The sequence below is a fragment of the Nicotiana tabacum genome, chromosome 8, assembly GCF_000715075.1.
Source record: "Nicotiana tabacum cultivar K326 chromosome 8, ASM71507v2, whole genome shotgun sequence".
Lineage (NCBI taxonomy): Eukaryota > Viridiplantae > Streptophyta > Magnoliopsida > Solanales > Solanaceae > Nicotiana > Nicotiana tabacum.
In genome coordinates this window covers 125009324-125035059 of record NC_134087.1, presented here as the reverse complement: position 1 = coordinate 125035059, position 25736 = coordinate 125009324, and positions in this window count along the sequence as shown.

Genomic DNA, 25736 nt, shown 5'->3' with positions numbered 1-25736 from the left:
TGATTTTAGGTATGAAAATAGCTCTCAACGAGGAGCCCATTGGGATCTTCCAATGGGGGAGGACGTGTATGATGACCAAGTTGATGAGGTTTCTCTTGAACCTCAAGCAAATAGACAAGGTCGTCGGCCTTAAGACAACGTTCCCGCTCCTCTACCACCTCTACCAAGAGCGGCAGCACACCGACAATTACCGAACGAGGGTTATGCAAGTGTTATAGTCCATCCCCGCATTAGGGGGAAACTTCTAAATCACCAATGTGATGCTTACACTACTTGAGTAACAGGGATTCTTCACTGGGGCTCCGAGTCAAAATACTTACAAGCATCTCAAAAGGTTCGTTGATACTTGTTGGGTGAGCAAGCAAACAAATGTCTCTAAGGACGCGCTGCGGTTGAGGCTATTTCCATTCTCTCTGTAGGGAAAAGCATTGGACTGGTTAGAGAGATTGGACAATCATTCCATCCATACATGGGATGAGTTGGCGAAGAAATTCATTGCCAAATTCTTCTCCTCAGGACATATGGCGATACTTTGAGATGAGATTCTTGCATTCAAGCAAGAACCCAATGAGCAATTACACGAGATTTGGGAAAGATATCGTACTATGGTTAAAAAGTGCCCGAATAATGATATGACCGAGGCCATGATCCAACAAACATTCTACAAGGAAATCAACACAACTAATCAATGCGTGGTAAATCAACTTGCCGGTGGGAACTTCATGAACACGCCTTATGCTGAAGCTTGTGAAATTCTTGATGAGATGGTGGATACCTCATCGGCATGGAAAGGTAGAGCCAATGTTCCGCAAGGTGACCCAAATGTCATTCACCTACATAAGGAACTATATGATCATGGGCAAGCTATTGCCGAGTTGACAACTACAATGAACCAATTGGCCAAAGCTCAACTTCAACAAGTTCAAGGGCCAAAACAAGTGAATGCAATGGAAGGTGTAAATATGATGATGAACAAGTGAAGGCAATAAGGTCAACACATACAAAGTCGTCCGGAACAATTCATGCAAGATGATAGTGGTTACGATCAAGGTAATTCATTCAATGAGCAAGAAGAAGAAGTTCAATATGTCAACAATTATCAAGGCCAAATAAAAATGCTCAAGGACAAAATCAACAACAATGGCGGTCACAAGGAAATCAAGAAAATTGGAACAACCAAGGCCACCAAGGCAATTGGAGTGGTGGTAACAATAATCAAGGCAATTGGAATAATCAAGGTAACCAAGACAATTAGGGAGGTAATCATCAAGGCAATTAGAGAGGCAACAATCAAAGCAATTGGGGAGGCAATAACCAAGGAGGGTGGAACAACAACAACCATCGGGGGTCAGGTTTTCAAAGGCCCTCGATGTTCCAACAACCGAGCAATCCACCTCCCTATACTTCTCAAGGTCCGAGCTCTTCTAACAATGAGTTGGGTAGAATTGAGAACATGTTTAAATAGATGATGGAGAAGAATGTCAACCGATGCTCAATTAGACTCTCACAATACTTCAATCTGCAATTTGGAAGTTTAATTGGGCCAAATCTCGCAAGCTTTGAACACTCATCCTAAGGGGGCACTACCAAGTGAAACGGTGGTGAACCCGAAAGGTGGGAATAATACGGGACATGTTATGGTCATGAATACAAGAAGGGGAAAAGGTGGAGATGCAACCACCTCAAATCAAAGAAGAATTGTGGATGAAGATGTTGTGGTTCAAGAAGATGAAATCCCAAGCAATGTGGTTCAAGCTAATGAAGAAGTGAGAATTGATATTGTTAAAAATTTGAAGGAGACACAAGAAGAAGTGAACCCCTCTAGGGAACACGTGATGAACATGCCGGAACCGGTAGAGCCTTTGGCACCTCCGGCTACAATCAAATGCCACATTGCTTGCGGGGCTCATAGGTGTACGATCCCAATTGAGGGCTTTGTTGGAGGGGTCTTCCAATTTTCAAGATCCAAAGATAGCTTGTGGGGCTCATAGGTGTATGACCCCATTCCTTGTAATGTATCAACACACTCCACATATCCTTCTTTCTCTTCAACATCATTAAGATTGAGCAAAACGACCTCCAAATTATCCTCAAAATTCATTGTGGCACTAGGCATCATCAATAATCACATCAGTGAACAAACCACGAACGAACAAACTTCATTACTATTCAGTTGCCTCATAGATATGCATACATGGAAGACCACTTTTTCGTCACCCACCCGAAAAGTGAACTCACCGGCCTCCACATCAACAAGAGCATTCCTCGTAATGAGGAAAGGTCTACCCAAAATGATAGGCACCTCATAGTCCACTTCACAATCAAGAATCACAAAGTCAGCCGGGAGTATGAACTTGTCAACTGGAACCAACACATCATCAATAATGCCCAAAGGTCTCTTCATTGTACGATCCGCCATTTGCAACCTTATAAATATGGGTTTTGGTTGCCCAATTCACAATATTTTGAACACTGAGTAAGGAATCAAGTTTATACTCGCCCCTAGATCACATAAGGCTTTGGCAAAGTTGGCACTCCCAATAGTACAAAGGATTGTCAAAGTGTCTGGATCTTCCAACTTAGGAGCCATTGAGTGCACAATTGCACTCACTTGAGGTGTCATCTTAATTATTTCACAATTCATAGATCTCTTCTTGGTTACCAAGTCCTTGATAAATTTTGCATATCCCGACATTTGTTCTAAGGCCTCAACCAATGGCACATTAATAGACAAACTCTTCATCATATTAACAAACTTTTTGAATTGGTTCTCACTGTTTTGCTTTGCAAGCATCTGAGGGTATGCAGGAGGAGGCCTTGGTATGGAGGGTATAGAGGAGGAGCCTTTGATGGAAACTCCGGATACAATCAAATCCTTATTGCTTTTGAGGACCAAGAGAAGACCACTTTCACTTGTCCCTATGGTACTTTAGCATTCTCATGGATGCCATTTGGTTTGTGTAATGCACCGACAACTTTTCAACGGTGTATGATGGCTATTTTTACCGACATGGTGGAGGATATTCTTGAGGTCTTCATGGATGATTTTTCCGTGGTTGGAAATACGTTTAAGGATTGCTTGAACAATTTAGATAGGGTTTTGGCTAGATGTGAGGAGACAAATTTGGTGTTGATTTGGGAGAAGTGTCACTTCATGGTCGAGAAAGGAATTATTCGGTCACAAAATTTTAAAACATGGTATTGAGGTTGATAAGGCCAGAATTGAGGTGATCTCCAAACTCCCTCCCCCTACATCCGTGAAGGGAGTAAGGAGCTTCTTGGGTCATGCGGGGTTCTATCGCCGATTCATCAAAGACTTTCCAAGGTGGTAAACCCTTTGTGCAAACTTTTGGAGAAGGATGCCAAGTTCCATTTCAATGAAGATTGTATGAAGGCATTCGAATTGCTCAAGTTCAAGTTGACTACTACTCCTATTATCACTGCACTAGATTGGAGCTTACCTTTTGAGCTCATGTGTGACGCTAGTGATGTGGCGGTTGGAGTAGTTTTTGGGCAACGTATCAACAAAATCTTCCATCCGGTCTACTATGCTAGTAAGACCATAAATGATGCGCAAGTCAACTACACAACGATCGAAAAGAGCTACTTGTTATTATTTTTGCTATTGTAAACGACTAAAATCGGAGAGGCTGATTTTATGATCGATATGACATTCGACATCCCAGAAGGCTCGAAGTACAGCTCGAGGTTTAACCCCGAGGGGTCCCCTGCGCTCGATCTCGGGGCAGCACAAATTGATTATTGTTGTCATGGACAAGTGAGAAATTCCCAAGGCGCGTGATCAAAGCTGACAATCCTGCAAGAATAGTAGAAGTCCGTACCGGACCTTTAAGTAGGTGTACCAACTACTTTGCTTTGTAATAATTATACATATACCATGTTGAGATTCCTCCTCTTATATAAAGGGGACCCTTATTATTTCTTGCACACATGATATTCAATACAAGAACAAGAACATTCTCTGCTCTCTAACTTAAACACTTTCTATTATCTTTCCTTTGATTTATTGCTTACATTTATTGTGTTTAATTGATTGTTCTTCATTTATTACTCATCATTAATCATAAAGGGCCATTATTGAGGCCCTTGGAACTATTAGACCTTCATTGATCATCTCCAATCGATCCCATTGGCTCAACCTCGAGGCCCAGCTTAGGCCAGCTCGAGGCCCCGATTCGCGGCCGCTCGGTTTGAATAATCATACTACCCCTTACTCTTACTTTACTTTACTAGCTCACACTTAGCATCATTGCCTAACAACTAGCATTAAAATAAATCACGTATTTTTAGAATCACAAAATTAAATCTAATTGTAATTACCATTTTTGAGGTAAACAGTTTGGCGCCCACTGCGGGGCTAAAAATAATAGTGATTGTTTTCGTGCTGGTTTACTGAAAACACAAGTTATTCTTCACACTTCTTCTTGTCCAATAATCTTTGATTTCAGGTAAAAAATGTCTAACTAAGTGAATGCACCTGAAAGCAACGATCCTGAGGACCATGAAGAGAATGGTGCAGCTGTTCCACGCGCCGATGTACCATTGCGAAACCCTGAGGATGCACCAGAGCCAATTCCTATGGATGTGGTCTCACACAATGCCCAACACATCGATATAATCTCCCACACTAATGGGAGTATACGTCAAGAAAACCAACAAGAAGCTCAGAAAACTCTAGCCCGGGAGAAAAGAGAGGCAGACGGGAGGAACGAAACGAGAAAACCTTAGCACATCGCTCATATGATCATTGGGGGGACCGACATTCCTCAAGGACCCGTGATCAAGCGGACAAAAGTTTCTGCTGCAACAGAAGGGTAAATTCGGGACCACATGCCCGAGGACATCCTTGCATTCAGTGAGAGGACTTTGAGACCTTGTCTCATCCACATAACGATGCACTGGTAGTTTCATTTATCTTGAATAACGTTCAAATTAAATGTGTTCTCGTGGATCCAGGTATCTCGGCCAATGTAATTAGGTCGAAGGTGGTAGAACAGCTCGGACTGCTCGATTAAATCATACCTACCTCCTGAGTCTTCAACGGTTTGAACATGGCCGATGAAGTGATGAAGGGAGAGATCACCCTCCCGGTCAACATGTCTGGTACAGCTCGAAATACCAAATTTCATGTCGTAAGAGGTTACATGAGGTACAACGTGTTGCTCAGAAGGCCATGGATACACAACATGAGGGCAGTACCGTCAACTCTTTATCAGGTGATGAAGTTGCCAACACGATACGGTATAAAAATGGTATTTGGAGAACAGCATGAGGCAAAGGAGATGTTCACGGTTCACGTGGAGGCACCAACTTCCATACCCTCCACCTCGGAGGAGCTATAGGGAAAACAGACCCCCGAGGACGGTGAAGAAGACTTCCTTACTCACCGTACCTTAGTTGCCCCCAAAGAATCGGATGCAACAAAATCAACAATTGAAGAACTGGCGCAAGTTGTTTTGATCGAGCATCTCCCAAATCGGAAGGTATACTTGTGAACGGGATTAACCCCTGAACTCAGGGAAAAACTCATTCAATTTCTTATTAATAACATCGATTGCTTTGCTTGGTCCCATTTAGATATGGCAGGGATCCTGCCAAAAATAACCACCCATCGACTAAGTGTCGACCCCAGGTTCAAACCGATAAAGCAAAAAAAAGGAGACCTCAGTCCGAGGTAAAACACGCGTTCATCAAGGACGTGGTAAGAAAACTCCTCAAAATAAGGTCTATCAAGGAGGTAAAATATTCCGAATGGTTGGCCAACGTGGTGGTAGTTCCTTAAAAGGGGAATAAGTGAATAATGTGCGTAGATTATAAAGACTTAAATAGAGTGTGCCCCAAGGATTCATTCCCATTGCCCAACATCGATCGCTTGATTGCCACGGCCGGCCACGAGATCCTCACCTTTCTCGACACCTACTTGGGGTATAATCAAATTCAGATGAACCCCGAGGATAGGGAGAAGACTTCGTTCATCCCGAAGTACAGTACGTACTGCTACAATGTGATGCCCTTCGGACTAAAAAATACGGGAGCCACGTACCAACGCCTAGTTAACAAGATGTTTGAACATCAAATAGGCAAATCCATGGAAGTTTACATTGATGATATGCTAGTTAAGTTCCTGCACACAGAGGGCCATTTGACTCATTTGCAAGAGACATTTGACATCCTCAGAAGCTACAACATGAAACTGAATCCTGAGAAATGTGCCTTCGGAGTGGGTTCGGGCAAATTCCTAGGCTTCATGGTGTAAAATAGAGGGATTGAGATCAATCCCGACAAAATCAAAGCCATCGAAGAAATCACGGTGGTAGACAATGTGAAGGCCGTGCAACGGCTGACCGGGCGGATAATAGCCTTGGGCCGATTCACATCGAGGTCATCATACAAGAATCATCATTTCTTCTCCTTCCTCAAAAAGAAAAACAACTTCGAATGGACTCCGGAATGCCAACGCGCCTTAGAGGAGTTGAAGTGATATCTGACAAGCCCACCTTTACTCCACACCCTAAAAGAGGATAAAACGTTGTATTTGTACCTGGCCGTATCCGATGTAGCAGTAAGTGGTGTGCTGGTTCGAGAAGAACAAGGTATGCAATTCCCTATTTGTTATGTAAGTCGGACCTTGGGAGATGCTGAAACCAGGTATCCGAACCTAGAAAAATTAGCTCTTGCATTGATAAGCGCATCTCGAAAATTAAAACCTTATTTTCAATGCCATCATATTTGTGTTTTAACGGCATATCTTCTTCGTAGCATGTTGCATAAGCCAGAGTTATCAGGACGACTGGCCAAATGGGCCATCAAACTTGGAGTGTACGATATCAAATATCAACCCCGAACGACTATCAAGTCCCGAATTCTGGCTGATTTTGTGGCCGACTTTATGCCTGCCCTCGTGCCCGAGGTAGAGAGAGAACTTATGCTAAAAACGGGCATGTCTTCGGGGGTATGGACCTTGTTCACTGATGGTGCCTCGAACATGAAAGGGTCTGGGCTCGGAATAGTTCTGAAGCCACCTACGGGCGGCATAATTAGGCAATCTATAAAAACTGCAAGGTTGACTAATAATGAAGCCGAGTATGAGGCTATGATTGCAGGTCTGGAATTGGCCAAAAGCCTAGGAGCGGAAGTCATCAAAGCAAAATGTGATTCCCTTCTGGTGGTAAATCAGGTAAATGTGAGCTTCGAGGTTCGAGAAGACATGATGCAAAGATACTTAGACAAAATTCAAGTCACACTGCAACACTTCAAAGAATGGACTCTGGTCCACATACCTCGGGAGCAGAATAGCGAGGCTGATGCCCTCGCAAACCTAGGATCATCAGTCGAAGAAGATGACACACTCCACAGGGCTATTGTTCAACTATCCAAACCAGTGATCAAAGAAGGCCATGCCGAGATCAACTCCACTAGCCTGACATGGGATTGGAGAAATAAATATATCGACTATTTGGAAAATGGAAAGCTACTCGTGGACTCAAAAGAGTCGAGGGCCCTGCAAACCAAAGCAGCCCGGTTCTCGCTCGATGAAAATGGAACTCTATATAGAAGAACCTTTGATGGGCCCCTAGCGGTATGCCTGGGACCCCAAGATACAAATTATGTACTCCGAGAAATCCATGAGGGCACCAGCGAAAATCATTCCGATGTATATTCCTTAGTCCGAAAGGTGATTGAAGCAGGCTACTATTGCAATAGCATGGAGAAGGACACCAAAGAACGGTGAATAGCTACATTCGGTTTTGTTACCATGGTCGTTCATGAAGTGGTGGATGGACATCGTTGAACCCCTACCAATGACACCAGGTAAAGCTAGATTTATTTTATTTATGACTGACTACTTCTCAAAATGGGTGGAAGCGTAGGCCTTTGAGAAGATAAGAGAAAAAGAAGTCATTAACTTCATCTGGGACCATATCATGTGTCGATTTGGGATTCCCTCTGAGATAACATGTGATAACGAGAAGCAGTTCATCGGAAGCAAAGTAATTGAGTTCCTAGCGGATCATAAAATCAAAAGGTCCTGTCAACACCGTACCACCCTTGTGCAAATGGTCAGGCCGAGTCCACAAACAAGACCATCATTCGAAACTTGAAAAAGAAGTTAGAAAATGTGAAGGGAAAATAGAGAGAAATGTTGCCTGAAGTGCTATGGGCATATCGAACAACTCCAAAATCAAGCACAGGAGAGACGTCTTTCTCTCTGGTATATGGCTCCGAGGCTTTAATACCGGTCGAGGACAGAGACCCAAGCAACAGATTTCAACATGCCACCGAGAGCTCAATCAACGAGGCCATGACTGCAGCCCTTGAACTACTAGATGAAAAGCGAGAAGTTTCATTGGTCTGAATGGCCGCCCAAAAACAAAGAATCGAAAGTTATTATAACAGGAGAGCAAACCTCCGACATTTCAGAGCCGAGGACTTAGTCCTAAGGAAAGTCACCTTAACACTTGAAACCCTAATGAAGGGAAGCTAGGACCAAGTTGGGAAGGACCATACCACTCCCTCGGAGTTATCGGGAAAGGGTCGTACAAGCTCGGTACGATGGAGGGTGAACAACTTCCAAGCAATTGGAACATATCAATGCTCAAACACTATTACTGCTCAAGTGTCCGATGGAAGATGCCAAAACATCCTCCAACTCAAAGACCTCGGGTTTTAAAACATGCATTGCACTCTTTTCCTTCAATCGGATTTTATCCTAGAAAGGGTTTTATTGGCAAGGTTTTTAACGAGGCAATATCTATATGCTACCTGAGGAGAACTTAATAAGTATTCAAGGCTTCTCTTCAATCAGCCTCGAATACTGGGGGCACCCCCCGGGAGATCATTTCCCCAAAGAAATAAAGATGAGCCAAAGAAGGTCTCGACAGAAAAATGATGTATCGGGCCAAACGATCGAAAGAACCGTGTCCACGTAGAACAATCAAACCTTCAAATGGAAAAAACTATATATACTTGTACCAAGCAATCAAGGGATAATTTTTGATTTTTTACTATCAAAACACTTTGCGCTTCAAAGAAGTATTGTTATTCTCACAAGAAACGACTCCAGGGCCAGAAATTTCCCTAACACTCGGTAACTAACACCAAAAACTCGAAGCCATAAGACCTCCGGGCTGGAAAATTCGAGCTCGTAAGCCCTCAATGAGGCGACATCAAGTTTAAAAAGAATGGCTCCAAAGCCAAAACCTTTCAATGTCTCGGGGACTGTTGCCGACTATCACCCAATGAGCTACCAAAAACTCGTGGCCATAAGACCCCAAGCGGGCAACATCGAGCCCGAAAGCCTTCCATGTGGCAAAACTAGAAAGTGCAAGACCTCCATGAGGCAACCTCGAGCTCATAAGGCCTCCATAAGGCAAAACCAAATTTGTAAGACCTCAAGCAAGACATGAATTATACTTGTGCCAAGTAACATATCTGTAAGACCTCAAGTAAGGCATGTTCAAATTTATAAGACCTTAAAAAAGGCATAAATCTCGATCTTAAAATCAAGGCTATATATTCGAACTTGTAAGACCCTTAAAAGGGCATACCCTCGATATAGATGACGAAGCTACTTCACTCAGGGACTAAAAGGCTACGGCCAAACACAATGACTATGATCACAAGGCTTCAGCCAAACTAACGCAACTCGGGGATGCATGACAGTCACCATAAAATCACAGGCCATCAATTACTTCGAAAATACTTTGAAAAGAACCGGTTAATCAGGCTACCCTCGGCATAATCAAAAGAGCTTCGATCATATCAGCCCCAAATAATAAAAAGGCTTCGAGACAATTCAGCCATCGAGCAAAACCTCCCGAGGTGCTCATTTATCGTTACATAACGGCTCATAAATCGAGGTTCTTATCGAACCGTCAAAGAGTTGGACGAACACAAAAATTTCAAAAGTCTTTAACGAGGGGAAAATAAAGTCTATATTAGAGGTTGTACCGGCCCAACGCGTAAGAGCCTAAGTGTCAGCCTATATTAGAGGTGGTACCGACCCAGCGCGTAAGAGCCTAAGTGCCAGGCTATATTAGATGTGGTACAAACCCAACGCATAAGAGCCTAAGCGCCAACCTATATTAGAGGTGGTACCAACCCAACGCATAAGAGCCTAAGCACCAGCCTATATTAAAGTTTGTACCGAGCCAACGCGTAAGAGCCTAAGCGCCAGCCTATATTAGAGGTGGTACCGACCCAATGCGTAAGAGCCTAAGCGCCAGCCTACAGTAGATGTCGTACCGACCCAATGCACAAGAGCCTAAGGGCTGGCTCAAATAGCCTCAGGGCCAATTTTTAGACCTAAAGGTCGATGAACTCAAGCCGAAACTCAACTCGAGGACTAAGACCTAAATGGTCAACTTTTGACCATTGCGAATTGCTCAACAATAGCAAAAACCTAAGGGTTTAACCCGAGGTCCAAAATATCGGACCAATTGTCAACAAACATTGCAGTTTATTCCTAAAGAGCAAAGGAAAAACGAGAAATGATGAAAAACAAAAGGCTTTTTACATATATGTTGAAAGTTTACAGGGGTGCATTTACAAGGCCTATGCCTAAAGCCCTTACAGGGGAGAAAGCAAGAAAAACCCTAATCTTTCGTCGGGGATGTGGCTTCAACGGCTCCCTCGGAGGTTGTTCCTTCAATAGATCCAGCCACGGCCCCTAGGTCGTCAATGGCCCCTTCCCCTTCGCGGATTTCACCTTTATCGTCTTCTGAGCCACTGCTCGACTCACCTTTAGAGGAAAGCAGGGCCATAGCCTCCTCTTCTAGGGTCTTCACCCTCTCGATATCGGCAGACAATACACCAAAACGACGGATGAATTTGGCTGAGAGTCACTCGGTATCATTCACAGAAGTCGAGGATCACTGGATCTATTGAAGGCGAGGATGGCTCGATCGGGCCAAGAGTACATGGATAGGTATATGCACTAAGGAAGTCGGCCTTGTATGTCGTTATGTCTTCTCCTTGAGAAGGGATATCCACCAGCACTGCATCCCTCAGCAGCAGTCAGTCTTCACCTTCTCGGCGTCTACTACTAAACTAATGTATCGGGACACGGATTCGCATCATCCCGCTCTGAAGAAGGCTTGTCAACCTTTAAATCAGAGGTCATTTCATAGGGTCCTGGGATGTATTCCTCAAGAATAGGAGGTATTGTTGCCTTACCCTTAGAAGAGCGTAAAGAAGAGGGAGGCACATCTCCCTGAGGGACAGAGGTGGAAGTTTTTGCCATTCTTGTTAAAAAAGTTTTAGAGGGGAGAAGAGATTGTAATCAGAGAAAGAACACAAGAGAGAAGTAAGAAGAACTCTTTCAAAGGCTTAATGATGCAGTGGAAAATAAGGGGCGAAGGAAGAAGTATTTATAGAGGCCAATCGTGTATGTTGGAGTCGGCCAAACGATAGCCAATCGCTGTGATCAATTCAAAGGTTCTTCAAAGGCTGTATGGGTCCGACCTTTAGACACACTTTTGTTGTGTCAATCATTTGATATGGCACAACTAACATCATGACGGATGTATCGAAGAGGCAAGAATTCAAGACCATTTCTTATCATTTTCATTCTATGAAACGCGGGGACTATCTGTACACGGCTAAAATCAGAGAGTCCGATTTTATGATCGATATGACGTTCGACATCCCAGAAGGCTCGAGGTATAGCTCGAGGTTTGACCTTGAGGGTTCCCCTACGCTCGATCTCGGGGCAGCACAAATTGATTATTACTGTCATGGACAAGTGGGAAATTCATAAGGCGCATGATCAAAGCTGACAATGCCTGCAAGAAGAGTACAAGTCCATACTGGACCTTTAAGTAGTTGTACCAGCTACTTTCCTTTGTAATAATTATACATGTACCATGTTGAGATTCCTCCTATTATATAAAGGGACCCTTGTTATTTCTTGAACACAGGATATTCAATACAAGAACAAGAACATTCTTTGCTCTCTAACTTAAACACTCTTTATTGTCTTTCCTTTGATTTAATGCTTACATTTATTGTGTTTCATTGATTGTTTTTCATTTATTACTCATAATTGATCATAAAAGGCCACTATTGAGGCCTTTGGAACTGTTAGACCTTCATCGATCATCTCTAGTTGAGCTCATTAGCTCAACCTCGAGGCCTAGCTTAGGCCAGCTCGAGGCCCCGATTCGTGGCCACTCGGTTTGAATAATCATACTGCCCCTTACTCTTACTTTACTTTCCTAGCTCACACTTAGCATCATTGCCTAACAACTAGCATAAAAATAAATCATGTATTTTTAGAACCATAAAATTAAATCTAATTGTAATTACCATTTTCGAGGTAAACAACTATGGATAAGTTCCGCCCGTATTTGATGGTTACAAAGGTGATTGTTCACACCAACCATGCGACGCTTCAGTATTTGATGAGCAAGAAAGATTTAAAGGCAAGGTTAATGCAGTGGGTGATTCTATTGCAAGAGTTTGATCTGGAGATTCGAGACAGCAAGGGTAGTGAAAATCAAGTGGTGGACCACTTGTCCTGAATGGAGGAGGAGGGGAGGCCACACGATGGCCTTGAGATTAATGATTTATTTCCCAATGAGAAATTCCTAGCCGCTTCAATGACCGGGATACCATGGTTCACCGATTTAGCCAATTATCTTGTGAGCGGCATTGTACCGAATGAGTTCTCTTCAAACCAAAGGAAGAAGCTCAAATGGGATTTCCTTGACTATTATTGGATGAGCCGTATCTTTTCCGGGTATGTACCGATACTGTGATCCGGCGATGTGTGACGGAGGAAGAACAAATGGGAATTCTTGAGGCTTGCCACTCTTCACCGTATGGTGGTCACCACGGTGGAGCGGGAACAACTACAAAAGTGTTGAGTTGTGGATTCTATTGGCCTAATCTCTACTAGGACACTAGTGATCTAGTCAAGCGTTGTGATGAATGTCAAAGAGCCGGTGGGATTTCTAAGAAGAATGAGATGCCCCTCACCACCATCTTGGAAATTGATATCTTTGATATTTGGGGTATTGATTTCATGGGACCGTTCGTGAGCTCTTGTGGGAACACTTATATTTTGGTATTTGTGGACTATGTGATAAAATGGGTTGAAGTTGTGGCTTTGCCCAACAACGAAGCTCGAAGTGTGGTGGAATTTTTGAGAAAGAACATCTTCATGAGGTTTGGTACACCGAGGTCCATTATTAGTGATGGGGGTTCGCATTTTTGCAACAAGGTTTTTGATACCTTACTCACAAAGTATGGTGTCACTCACAATGTATCTACCCCTTACCATTGATAACTATGGATTTTATCCTATCTCATGATCTCTTTTGCTTAGGTTTTGGATCAAAAATGTGTCAAAGTATTCCCAAAAACTAACTTAAGGTGCTTACTTGCAGGTTTTGGTCAAAATGAGGCAAATAAGCCAAAATGAACTCATAAAGGAGTCAAACTTGCACAAGCCCAAAGAATGGAACTGGAGCACTGTCAGCGCTACTATTACGCCGACGCGTATGACCCTCTGCTAAGGCGATTAAAAATATGCTGCAGGAAAGTGAGGTTTATAGAAGCTGCAGCCAAGTGCCAACACTGCCGCTGACTGCGACTAAATTACGCAGCCGCAAAGTTACTAGGCGCGGACGCGGTGTAATTTCCGCTAAGGGCGTGAAAGAGGTTCAGAGACTCGACAAGTGGAACCTAACTGAGGAACGCGGTCCGCAATAATTTTATGCATCCATGATAGAAGCCAATACGGACGTGACAGACTTTACACTGTCCGCAAAACTTAGCCTAGTCCAAATCTAAAATTGAAGAAACGCGGTTCGCGCTTGTTTCTGCGCAGCCACAAAAGTCCATGCGCTGAGGCGCCCAGTATTTCGCTAACAGCGGAACCTCCGTAGGGGTAATTTTGTCGAGTATTTTTAGCTGTGTATAAATAGATCTTTTTCACAGTTTTAGGGTATCTTTTATATCAATGAGCTCGTGAACAATCGTACTTTACCAATTAGAGTAATTTTAGAGTAGTTTTGGCTTATATTCTTAGATTTTGTTCTTATAATCAACGTTTAAGGCTTATATTTCATCTGTATCTTTGTTTTCTACCTTGATTATGAGTAGCTAAACCCATTAGTTAGGGTTGTAACCCAACCCTAGTGCGAGTATTTAATGGGTCTTCAATTTTAGGGCTTAATGGGTTAGTGATATTTGGCTTGATTCACGCTTTAATTGTAAACTTGGTAGTTGCAAACACTGATTCGTGCCTTTATGACTTAGACTCTTCTTGAGAAAGAGGGACTAAGTCTAGGAAAATTAGGTTAACAAGGAATTGGGGTGCATTCAAGAGATTGGTAGCCTCAATTAAAGGGTCAAACCTAGAGATAGTAATACTCGACTTAAGCCAATTTTACTTGCATTGTTTGAACACCCAATTAGGCTTGAGAAAGTCAATTAGGGCAAAGTCACTCAAACTGCCGAGAGGTATAGAGTGAGTAATTATGTGTATAGGTTATATCACGACCCCAAATATAACAAGATTGTCCTAAATTCTAGACCCCATTAGATACTCGCCTAGGTGTAAGTCACTTCCCTAGTGCTTTTTATCAATTGAGAAAACTCCTACAAAAACATTGTACTTAGATTATTTTCAGCAATCAATAGCATTAAACATAGAATAGAAACAAATCCAAGCAAGGTTAGAAGTACAATTAAAAGCAACACGCATAACTAGATTAGATAGAAACCCAACTCCCAACCAATATTAACTCCCTGTGGATATCGATCCCGACCTTTCGGTTAAACTCTGCATCGACCACTCCTTGCCATTACATAGTGGTGCAAGGTTGGAGCCGATCACTTTTTGGCATCATTGCTGGGGAGCTAAATGGTTTTGGCTATCTGACTAGTTATGTGTATTGTTTTTCTTTCGTTCTATGTTACTAACTTGTGTGAGTTAATCGATTCAGGTACAAAATCGAAAATAATGATCCTCTCGGAAATGTTCTCCCGGGGGATATGGCGATGTCAGGCCAATGAAAGCATTCCAGACCCTCCCCCAGCTCCTTCGCGAGCCGCTCCTCGGGTGCTTCAAAATGAAGGTTACATAAGGGCAATTGTCCCACCTTGGATTCGGGTGAGCAATTTCCAGATTACAAATGTCATGTTGACCTTATTGAAGCAAATAGGGTACTTTACAGGCGCTCCCCATCAGAATACATATAAACATCTAAAGGGCTTTGTGGATACCTGCTGGGTAAGCAAACAGACAAATGTGTCGGAGGATGCATTGAGACTGAGATTGTTCCCCTTTTCACTTAGAGAGAAAGCTTTGGACTGGCTCGAAAGACTCCCCAACCATTCCATCACCACGTGGGATGAGTTGGCCGACAAGTTTATAGCCAAGTTATTCTCACTATGGCATATGGCGACGCTGAGAGATGAGATCCTTGCCTTCAAACACGATCCAAATGAACCACTTCATGAGATCTAGGAAAGGTATCAGACGATAGTGAAAGAACTTCCGAACAATGACATGACTGAAGCAATGATCCAACAAACATTCTACTATGGCATCAACACTACCAACCAGTGTATAGTTAACCAACTTGCCAGGGGAAACTTTATGAACATACCTTATGTTCAGGCGTGTGATATACTTGATGAGATGGATGATACTTCCTAGGCATGGCAAAGCCGAGCCAATGTGCCACAAGGTGATACCAATGTCATTCATCTGCACAAAGAGCTCCATGACCACGACCAAGCAATAGCCGAGTTAACTACAACCATGAACCAGTTGGCAAAAGCTCAATTGCAGCAAGTTCAAGCACCATGACAAGTGAATACCATGGAAGGGGTAAATATGATGGTTAACAATAGGCGACAAAGAGCTCAACAAAGTCATGGAAATCCGAATCAATATGAGCAAGGTAGTAATGGTTGTGAGCACGTGATTTTTGCCTCACACGTATTACTCCAAAAGAATTCCCAAAATTAGGTCTTTTCTTTAATTATGTGTTATTCTAGGAATTACTGTACGAATTGATTTTACATTTTTTGGTTAGTTTAGTAAAATGTTGTTTTACAAAAATGAAAAATTCACAAAAAATAACGTATTTTTGCATTTTAGTGTTTAATGTCAAATTTTGCGATTTTCTTTTAATTTGGTATTAATTATGTGTGATAATTATTATTTAGAGATAATTAGTATTTTAAGATAATTAGATTTTTTTAGGATTTTTAAGTTTTAATTTTTGAAAGAAAAGGGAAGAAAAGAAAAGAAAAAGAATTAATAAAAGGGAGGAAACTAAATCTGGGCCAAAAATCCCCAGCCCAAAGACAAAACAAGTCCAAAACCCATCAGAAAACCATCCAAACCCGTTCGAACTGGCCCAAATAGCCCAGACCTGTCTCCAGCCTCAACCAAACGACGTCGTTTCAGGTGTTTCAATCTGTACCGTTGAAATTAACTTGATCAAACGGTCCCAAAGCCTTTACCCAACCCGACCCCGACCCGTCACTCCAATACCCGGACCGCCCCAGTGCTACTCCAAATGACCCCGTTTCATTTAATGAACTAATCTGAGCCGTTGGATTCCAATTATCCAATGGCCCAAAATAATTCGCTAATTTAATATACCCAAAACCCTTATCCCTACCCCAAACCAAACCCCTTACCTCTTCATCTCTCACCATCTTTCACCATCTCTCAGAGACCCCCCTTTTAGCCTCGCCCTAAACCACCGCCTGCCGCCCGCCGGAAATCGCCTACGGCGGCGGCCGGCGTCCAATCCCTTCCAAATTACACCCAGAACCACTACGACCCCCTCTTTCCAAATCCCCGCTCCGTTTCCCTCGAATCTTGCCAGAACCTCTCGAATCTGAAATCTAAGATCAAGCCCTAAAAATTTAAAATCGGTTTCCCATGAACCCAGTAACATGCATCGATCCAGACCTCTAATCTTCACCATTAGAAGGATTGATTCACTACAAAACCGATGCTGCGCATTTGTTCTTGACAAATAACAAATGATTGGCATCAGTTTCGTGTGAATCAGAGTATCAAGTTTAGCCGATAAATTTTCCGAGTTTATTAGTTATTCTTGATTAGTATTATTCTGTTGTTCATCCTTCCTCATCTCTTATTCTTCTTCTGGTCGATTTCAATTGAAACTCGACCAATCCGTAGGTTTAAAATAGCTTCCATCCATGGGTTTTGTTGACCGTGAATATGTTATTTGTTTCCTTAATTATATTATCAGTCATATCTTGTTAATCACTTAGTCGATTTAACTAACATTAATCTGATAATTTGGTTAATTTCTTATTTAATTATGTTGATAAGAAATGATTAGTATAAGTTTAATTCAAGTGTTTACCTAACTTAAGGAAGCTTCTCGATAGTGGTAGGGTAAAAATTGCATTACTGAATTAATTAAATGCACTAGGCTAGTGGAGATAATTAAAATGGAAAAGGGGATTGGTAATGGAAATGGCACTAATTAATTAATTTAGAAACTAAGTCAGTGGGGATAATTAAAATAGGTAAGGGACACTCGTAATGGGGATTGCACTAATTGGTTGCCTATAAAAGGCTGAAGAAGACGGAGAGCTTAAGAGTTAGAAGAGAGACTCTGAAATGCAGAGAAAATAATTTTGAAAAATACTAAAAAAAATACTAAAAAGATTTTAAGAGAAAGAAATTCCAAAAAGACACAGCTAAAACATTTCTGAAAATATTGTTCTATTGAAATTGCATCTCAAAGTTTTCATTCTCTGAATCATTTTCTGCTCCATTCTGGGTTTGAGATGAATTGAAGTTGAATCTTTTTTAAAACTGGTTTGGATTCTGCTGGGATTCGAGTGTGTTTTGAAGGCTGATTTTGTTGTTGTAGTTAATCTTGTTGCTGAATTATCCCTTTCTGCTTTGTTTTTAAATCCTGGTACTCTATCTTGTAACCCCTTGGTTGTGAATTGAACTTAAGGAATAATATGTTGTGAAGTTCTGTTGCAGATCTCCTGATTGCTTCTTTTCCTTTTCCTTTCCATTTTTATTCTGCTTTCTTTAAAAGCAATACTGGTTATCTAAGGTTCTCGACTTAATGTAGTAGTATTGTGGAATTTGTAATTGAACTGTGTATGGTATTCATTCATTCAGTAAGTATTAAATCTATTAAGAAATCTCAAGTCAATTGGTGTTAAAGGGTTGTATTCCCTCACGTGAAATGGTTTTAGTTGTATTAGACTTCTTCTAGTTGTGTAACTCGTTTGGATTGTCATGACATGCTTGTCATTGCGATAGAGTTGTAATCATGTGATGGATATTGATTGTTCATTAAATAGTGAAAGAGGTCCAGGCCATTTGAAAGTTGATTTTAATGGCATGTTAATTTGGTGTTGCCTATTTCACACATAAATTCTCAAGTATTTAAAGGATTGTGAGCATAATTTGAGTTTAAGGCTAAATCTGAAAGTTCATGAGTCTGATCTTAATGTCTGCACTTGTCTCTCTCAGAAAAGTTTAAGGTCATGCAGTTTATTTGAAGAGGAATTCGAATTGAGATACTTGATCTTTTCCCATTATGTAATTCATGTTATTGGCATTTGTTTTAATCAGTTGAACTGCTTGTTTAAGGATAAGGATACTAATGTTAAATCATAAAATGAATTGGCTTTCTTGTTGGGATAATCTAATCCAGCGAAAATTGTGTATTCACCACCAAATGGATTCTTCCGGAAAAAAAAAAGTCAAACACGGCTCGTTCATCGTGTTTTCCAGCTTTCCAATAAGAATAGGCCATAGTAAGCTGATAAAGATCCGTCAAAAGAGGTGTCACCATTAGATTTGTCGGCCCACTAATAATCGCACACTTATTAGGTTGTGTTTGTTCTTTCTTTAACCCGTTAGCTACTACAGCTGCCATGATTCTTCTCTATAGGAGTCAACGGATGAAAGTTTATTTTTGGCCTTTGAATTAATTTCTCTAGGTATGATTTAGCCATTTATTAAAGTTTATAATTTTGTATTTGTTAAGTTCTGTTATTCTGCTTGAAAGGGAAGACGTTGGAAGTTGGCACGAATTTGACAAGTTGGTTGTGATGATTATTTTTAGATTTGAGGTACTTTTACTAATTAATGAGTTATTTGGGTAGTATTTAATCTGGTTTGGCCCTTTGATTGTTTTAGAAAACCAGAAAATTAGTTTAAAAAAGTATTATTGTATTTCAGTTTGGACCAATTTAATTAAATGAATGGTTAGGTAAAAGAAACGCTACGTTATGCCAAATAAAAATGATGATCATGGCCCTTGTTTAATTAATTTTGGTTTAATCTTTAGAATTCGAGACGTGTCATTTAGCAAATTATTCTATGGCCCTCGCGAAGTAAGAACGCGTAGTTGCTTTAGGCGCATTATTTTAATAATATTACCTTCTTAAACTCGGGTGCACATTTATGTGACCCAAATCCAAATCTCAACAATATCATATAAAATGGGTTGCGAACTGCGGTGCATTTATGCGATGTGATCCAAAACATATTTTAAATGACATTGCAACTTCCCTTAAAAATAATTAAATAAAAGCGGTTAAAAAGTTAAAATTGCACATGGTTCAAAAAATGTTTTAAATCAGATAAATAGACCAATAATAGCAGTTGAGCGACCGTGCTAGAACCACGGAACTCGGGAATGCCTAACACCTTTTCATGGGTTAACAGAATTCCTTACCCGGATTTCTGTGCTCGCGGACTGTAAAACAGAGTCAATCTTTTCCTCGATTCGGGATTTGGACCGGTGACTTGGGACACCATAAATTATCCCAAGTGGCGACTCTGAATCTTAAATAAATAATCCCGTTTCGATTGTCACTTGGAAAAAACTCCCTTATATTCTCCCTTCCGGGGATGTAGGAAAAAGGAGGTGTGACAGCTCTGGCGACTCTGCTGGGGACTGAAACCCTGAACTTCTGGTTCAGGGTTTAAAATTCGAGCTTGGAATAACTGTTATAGTTGGATTTTATTTATTATCTGGTTTTTACATATTTGAACCTAATGTGCTAAATGATGCTTTTTACCGCTTTAATATTGCTTGAATTGTATATAAAACTGTTACGAAACCCTATTCTTTCTGAGTCTTCTAAATCATGGAGAAGGGTGCACTTCGTGTGGCTTCTCTTCTGTCTAGAGTCTTATCCCATTTTAGAACAAGGTTCGGACAGGTTGCAAAGCCGGTGAAGCTTCTGTATTCCTGGTACGCTGCCCCCCCCCCCTCGGTTCGAGTTGTCCGCTTGGGTAAGCCAGGTCTAGAACAACAAACCCAGGTTTTAAACCTAGAATAACTCAGCCTCATGCCGGATTCCTAGTAGGAACATTGATTGCATCATGTGCATTTGACTTAGGGGACTCAACACAGGGGTTGGGTCCGTCTAGGACAGGTGTACCCATAATCAAAGACCATAATAATGCATATTTTACGTGATACTTGTGCATTTATTTGCTTTGGGTTCGCATGCTAACCGGATTTTGAATGATGAGAGAAAAATTGGAAATAGAAAACAGCGGTATAAGGGTTGATTGAGTTAATCACCTGTTTTGAAAAAAACCAATGTCCGAATAGTACTGAAACTCCGCCGATATATTTTTTTTTTTTTTGAGAAAAATGAAATGAAAAAAAAAGAGTTTTGTTTTCAAAAATAGTTTTATTTGCCCGAACTACGCCAGTTTGATTCTCACCGGATGTGGGATACGTAGACAACCCTCATCGGGTCCAACTTTCCCTTTTTGCAAGAATAGCCCAAAAACAACAAAATTTTAATTTGTGTCACAAATAAGTCAGGCGATGCCATTCTTGTTTAAAATAAGCCGATTGTCCCCAAAAGGGCGCAAGAAGGCTGTTTTTGCAAGAACAGCCATCTTGGGTCATTTTTAACGGTTAGCAGGCACAGCCTTAAAATCTTCTTCCCCGAAGTGCTGAAAGGCCGTATTTGCAAAGCCAAGTTTGAAATTTTTTTAAAAATGGTGTTACTTTTTATTTTTGGGTCAAATTAACACCTTAATAAATGTGCAAGATGAGCACAAACAAAATTGAACCCTTCACAGTCCTTAATGAGATCCCCTTAAATCTCCACATGTGGTGGAATGATCTAGGAAAAGGCAGTAGAGAAACAGTGGTAAAAGTTCTGGGAGGCCTCGTCGGACTATTGAATGTCAAGCCAAGGTTGGACATAATTGAAGCTTTAATACCTTTTTGGGACCCGACTCGCAATGTGTTCCGCTTTTCTAACTTCGAGCTTACACCTACATTAGAGGAAGTTGCAGGTTATGCAGGCCTTAACTGAAACCTTAGAAGTCGATATCCATTGGCACCAATACCGGTATCCCCCCATAGATTTTTGGATTTGCTGAGTATTAGTCGGGATATTTAGGACGGAAATTTATCTAAAGGGTATTGCACGCTCCAGTTCTTGTATCATCGATATGGTAACCTCTGAGGTTTTGAAGAGCCGAACATTGGTCTAACCCATGCTGGAAATAGACAAATGGGAGACAAGGCGGGGTTTAGCTTTCATGGTAGCCTTCTTGTGTGTTGTGTTTTGTCCGCGAAAAGATGGTAATATAGAGATAGGTCTTGTGGGAATGATCGATGTTGCAATCAAGAAAGCCAACAGCACTGTGCTTCCTCTAATCTTATCTGAAATCTATTGAGCCTTGACTATCTGTCGGGAAGGGGGAAAGTTCTTCCAAGGCTGCAATCTGTTGTTATAATTATGGATGCAAGAATATCTCTGCCACCGGGTTGGGTATATGAATTACGGTTTGACCGATTTGAGCTGCATTGAAGAATTCGGAAGCCGGGTGGCAGGTATTGAATTCCCCGAAGGAACTAAAGCTTGGCTTACACATTTGAGATCCTTGACTGCTGATAAAATTGAGTGGGCATTCGGATGGCTTCCTGTCACCGAAGCAGTGTACACATCAGCTGAAGTATGTTATATCCTCTTGATGGGCATCCGGAGCATCCAGCCTTATGGTCCTTTCAGGGTTTTGCGCCAATTAGGAAGATTTCAAACTGTTCCCAATGATGAATATTTGAGTAAATATGCCATTGAACTGGGCCCAAAAGCCGCATTTCCAGAAGGGAAAATTCGCCAGATATGGAATGAATGTAGGTTTCTTGAACCTAAGACCATGGTGCGAGATTTAGCTAGATGTGAAGTGGACCCTAAGTACAGTGTCTGGTTCGGCAAAAGATTCGAGATCCCCGAGAGGCCAACAAAGAGATCCCATGTCCAACAATTCACCGATGGGGCACAGGTGCAATGGGACTGGTTTACCAAAGAAAACGAGTACAGGGCCAAAATAAGCTAATTGGAAAGGCAAGTCATGGAGCTTCAGTTTGAAAAGGGTGTTCAAGCCGCTGCAAACAAGGGAGAAAAGAAAAAATTAGCTTAGGAAAATGAGGCCCTCAAATCTCAGATCCAGAAGGTGAAAATAGCTTCTAGAAACAAGGAAAGAAGCTAGGCTGATAAAAGACTCATAAGCGGTCTGAAAAAGAAAGCCCTCGAGTATCAAGAAGACCTGGAAAAACCTGAAGCTAGTCTAGCGAAATTCCGGGCAAAATGGACAAAGAATGTAGAAGAGCGGGCACGGTTTGTGCAACAAATGAAGAGGAACTATGAAGGGGCCATCAGTATCCTAAGAAGAAAGATAGCCACTCTCGAGAATGAGGCAGTAAAGCAGGCTAAAGATTTCAAAGTTGATAGGGAGCGCTGTTATGATCTGATGGCTCAGATGGAGGAAGGAATGCAGTAGTTGCAAAATCAACACCTTCATGAATCTCAAGTGTTAGAAGCCCTGAATCAGCAGATAGGGCGGTTGCTTCAGGAAAAAAAGGCTGAATTAGAGAAAGGATCAGAACCATCGCTGACTACATTACCATGAAGTGCCAAGCATGCGAGGACATGACTCGTACCACCTTTTTCGCTGCAGTGATAACTTTCGTCCACCAAGTTATGAGTAATTTGGAGCGACTGCAAGGGGATCTCGTATTTAGGCCCGCGGCGAGACCGAATGATGTCCCACGACACCAGGAGCATTAATGTATTCTTGATTTTACTTGAATCTGTACCTTTCTTTTTCTGTTGGAGTCTGTTGTTTTCCTTTTTTGAGTCTTTTAGCTTTGAATCGTGGTAATGCAAAGAGTTTCCTTTTTATTAGAAGAATTGAAAATACTTTTTTATTCATTTTTACATTTTATCGCCAGAACTACGCTCGGTTTGATTCATGCGGGGTCATGATACGTAGGCAATCTCTATAGAATTCGACCACAACCAAAAGAAAAAGAATAAAATGGAAAAAGAAAAAGGGGGAATAAAGGATAGGCGTGAGTAACAATAAAAGGGAAAGGTCATAAATAGGAAAAGCCGGGATGACACAAGCAACCAAGCAAATGCATGATAGAAATGACTAATTGCCTAGGTGCATTGCATTCCTATGTGCGGTTGCCTATTTGTTAAAGCTCTAATCACTAACAAGTTTTGTTGTTGATATCATAATTCAAGCAGTTAGTTCACCTAAGCATACTGGCAAGCCACCCATACCAAACGAGATCCAAAGGTGAAATAATCATGTCTATCCCAGATGTAGACACCAGTGTCATCGAAGGAGAAGAGTTGGACATTAACGCCATGAAAGAAGAGATGTACGAATTGAAATAACAAATGGCCGAAATGTATCAAGCCTGGGCTAAAGGACAACTGTCATCCGCTTACCCGGCTAACCCTACCTTCACTCCACAACCGGCTCAACCTCAGGATCATCCTGCCACCGATCTATCCCCGAGTTTTCCCATTTACCAACACTACCGGGGCACCACTTCTCATACGCCACAGTCTCTACCCCCTAAACCAATTCCATACCCTCCTCCACCAGTAACTTCTGTCTTCGTAGCACTTCCACCAGCTACACTCCACAAATCTCCTAGCGAGCCAACGTTTCAGGCCCAGGACAACCAATACTACCCATCGGAGCCCACTTTCAAAGCTCTAGAAACCCATTCCTATACTCCTCGCTTTGACTTCCTGATAGAAGATGATAAACCATCCAAAAATCCTGAACAGGAAGAGATGTTCAGGAAAGTCAAAAGCTTAGAACAATCATTCAGGGACATGCGGGGATTGGGAGGTCAAGTAAGTGTGGCTTACAAGGACCTATGTCTGTTTCCGAATGTGCAATTGCCGGCAGGTTTCAAGATGCCCAAGTTTGAGCTATAAAACGGGCACGGTGATCCAGTAGATCCAGTAGCCCACTTGAGAGGTTTTTGCAGCAAGATGAGGGGAGCAGGAGGAAAAGATGAATTGTTAATGGCTTACTTCAGTCAGAGTTTGAGTGGATCAACATTGGAGTGGTATACCCGCCAAGACCATGGAAGATGGTACACATGGGATGACCTGGTGCAAGCGTTCGCTTGTCACTTCTAGTACAATCTTGAGATCATTCCAGATCGACTGTCCTTGACTAAACTGGAGAAAAAGCACAGCAAAAGTTTTAGGGAATATGGTTTTCGATGGAGGGAGCAAACAACAAGAGTAGATCCCCCAATGAAGGAAGGTGAGATGGTGGATTACTTCCTACAGGCTTTAGAACCTACCTACTATGGCCATCTGGTCTCAGCTGTGGGGAAGTCATTCAACGAAGTGGTGAAAATGGGCGGCATGGTAGAAGAAGGCCTCAAGTCGAATAAATTTATGAGCTATTCGGCTATCAAAGCAACTACTCAGGCTATTCAGGGCGGCATATGAGGGATTGGGAAAAAGAAGAGAGAGGAAGCGGCAATGGTTGATTCAGGAACTTGGTCCGGACCCAGAGGCTCACCTTACCACTATAATCAACCTCGATCCCACCAACAAACTTACCACCACAATCCACCACAACACTACTATCCCCCACCAGAACCTCATTTTTCCGTCCATCATGCACAAGCATACATCCAACCTCTAACCGACCCGCAATGGCGTGCTCTCGTTCCACAAAATACTTACCCACATCCACAAGCCTACCAGAACTCTCCCGGACTAAGTTTCCGGCCTAGTCAAGCATTCAAGGGTGAAAGGTTGAAGAAAAAGAAAACCTTTACTCCATTGGGAGAATCGTACACTAGTCTGTTGCACAGGCTAAAACAACTAGATATGCTAAGGCCGATACAGTCCAAACTGCCAAATCCTCCTCCAAAAAATCTTGGCTATACTATCAGCTGTGAGTATTGTTCTAGTACTCCAGGTCATGACGTAGAGAAGTGATGGCACTTAAAAAGTGCGATACAGGAGCTCATTGATACCAATAGAATTGAACTTCAAGCTCCCGTGGCACTGAATATTAACAGGAATCCTATGCCAGCCCACCAGGAGGCAAATATGATTGAAATAGTGCATGAGGAGGGAGAGCCTAGGAAGCCATCACAGACCGTCATGATGATTCGGTCCAGTGGAGTCAAAATAGTTGAACAATCAGCGGGTGAGAAGTCGGTGCTCAAGTCGAGCAAAAAGAGTGTTGAGCCATCTGTGGCAGTTGAGAAGGGATCTTCCAGCAAGGTTGCATCGAAACAGGAAGGAGTGAAGGTAATCGTACCCGGAGCGGCTAGTAAACCCATCATAATCGTGGAAGGTGCCCGCGTAGATCGGGTTATTATCAAGTCGGTAACCCAATTACCAATAATCAACAGCAAGGCTATTCC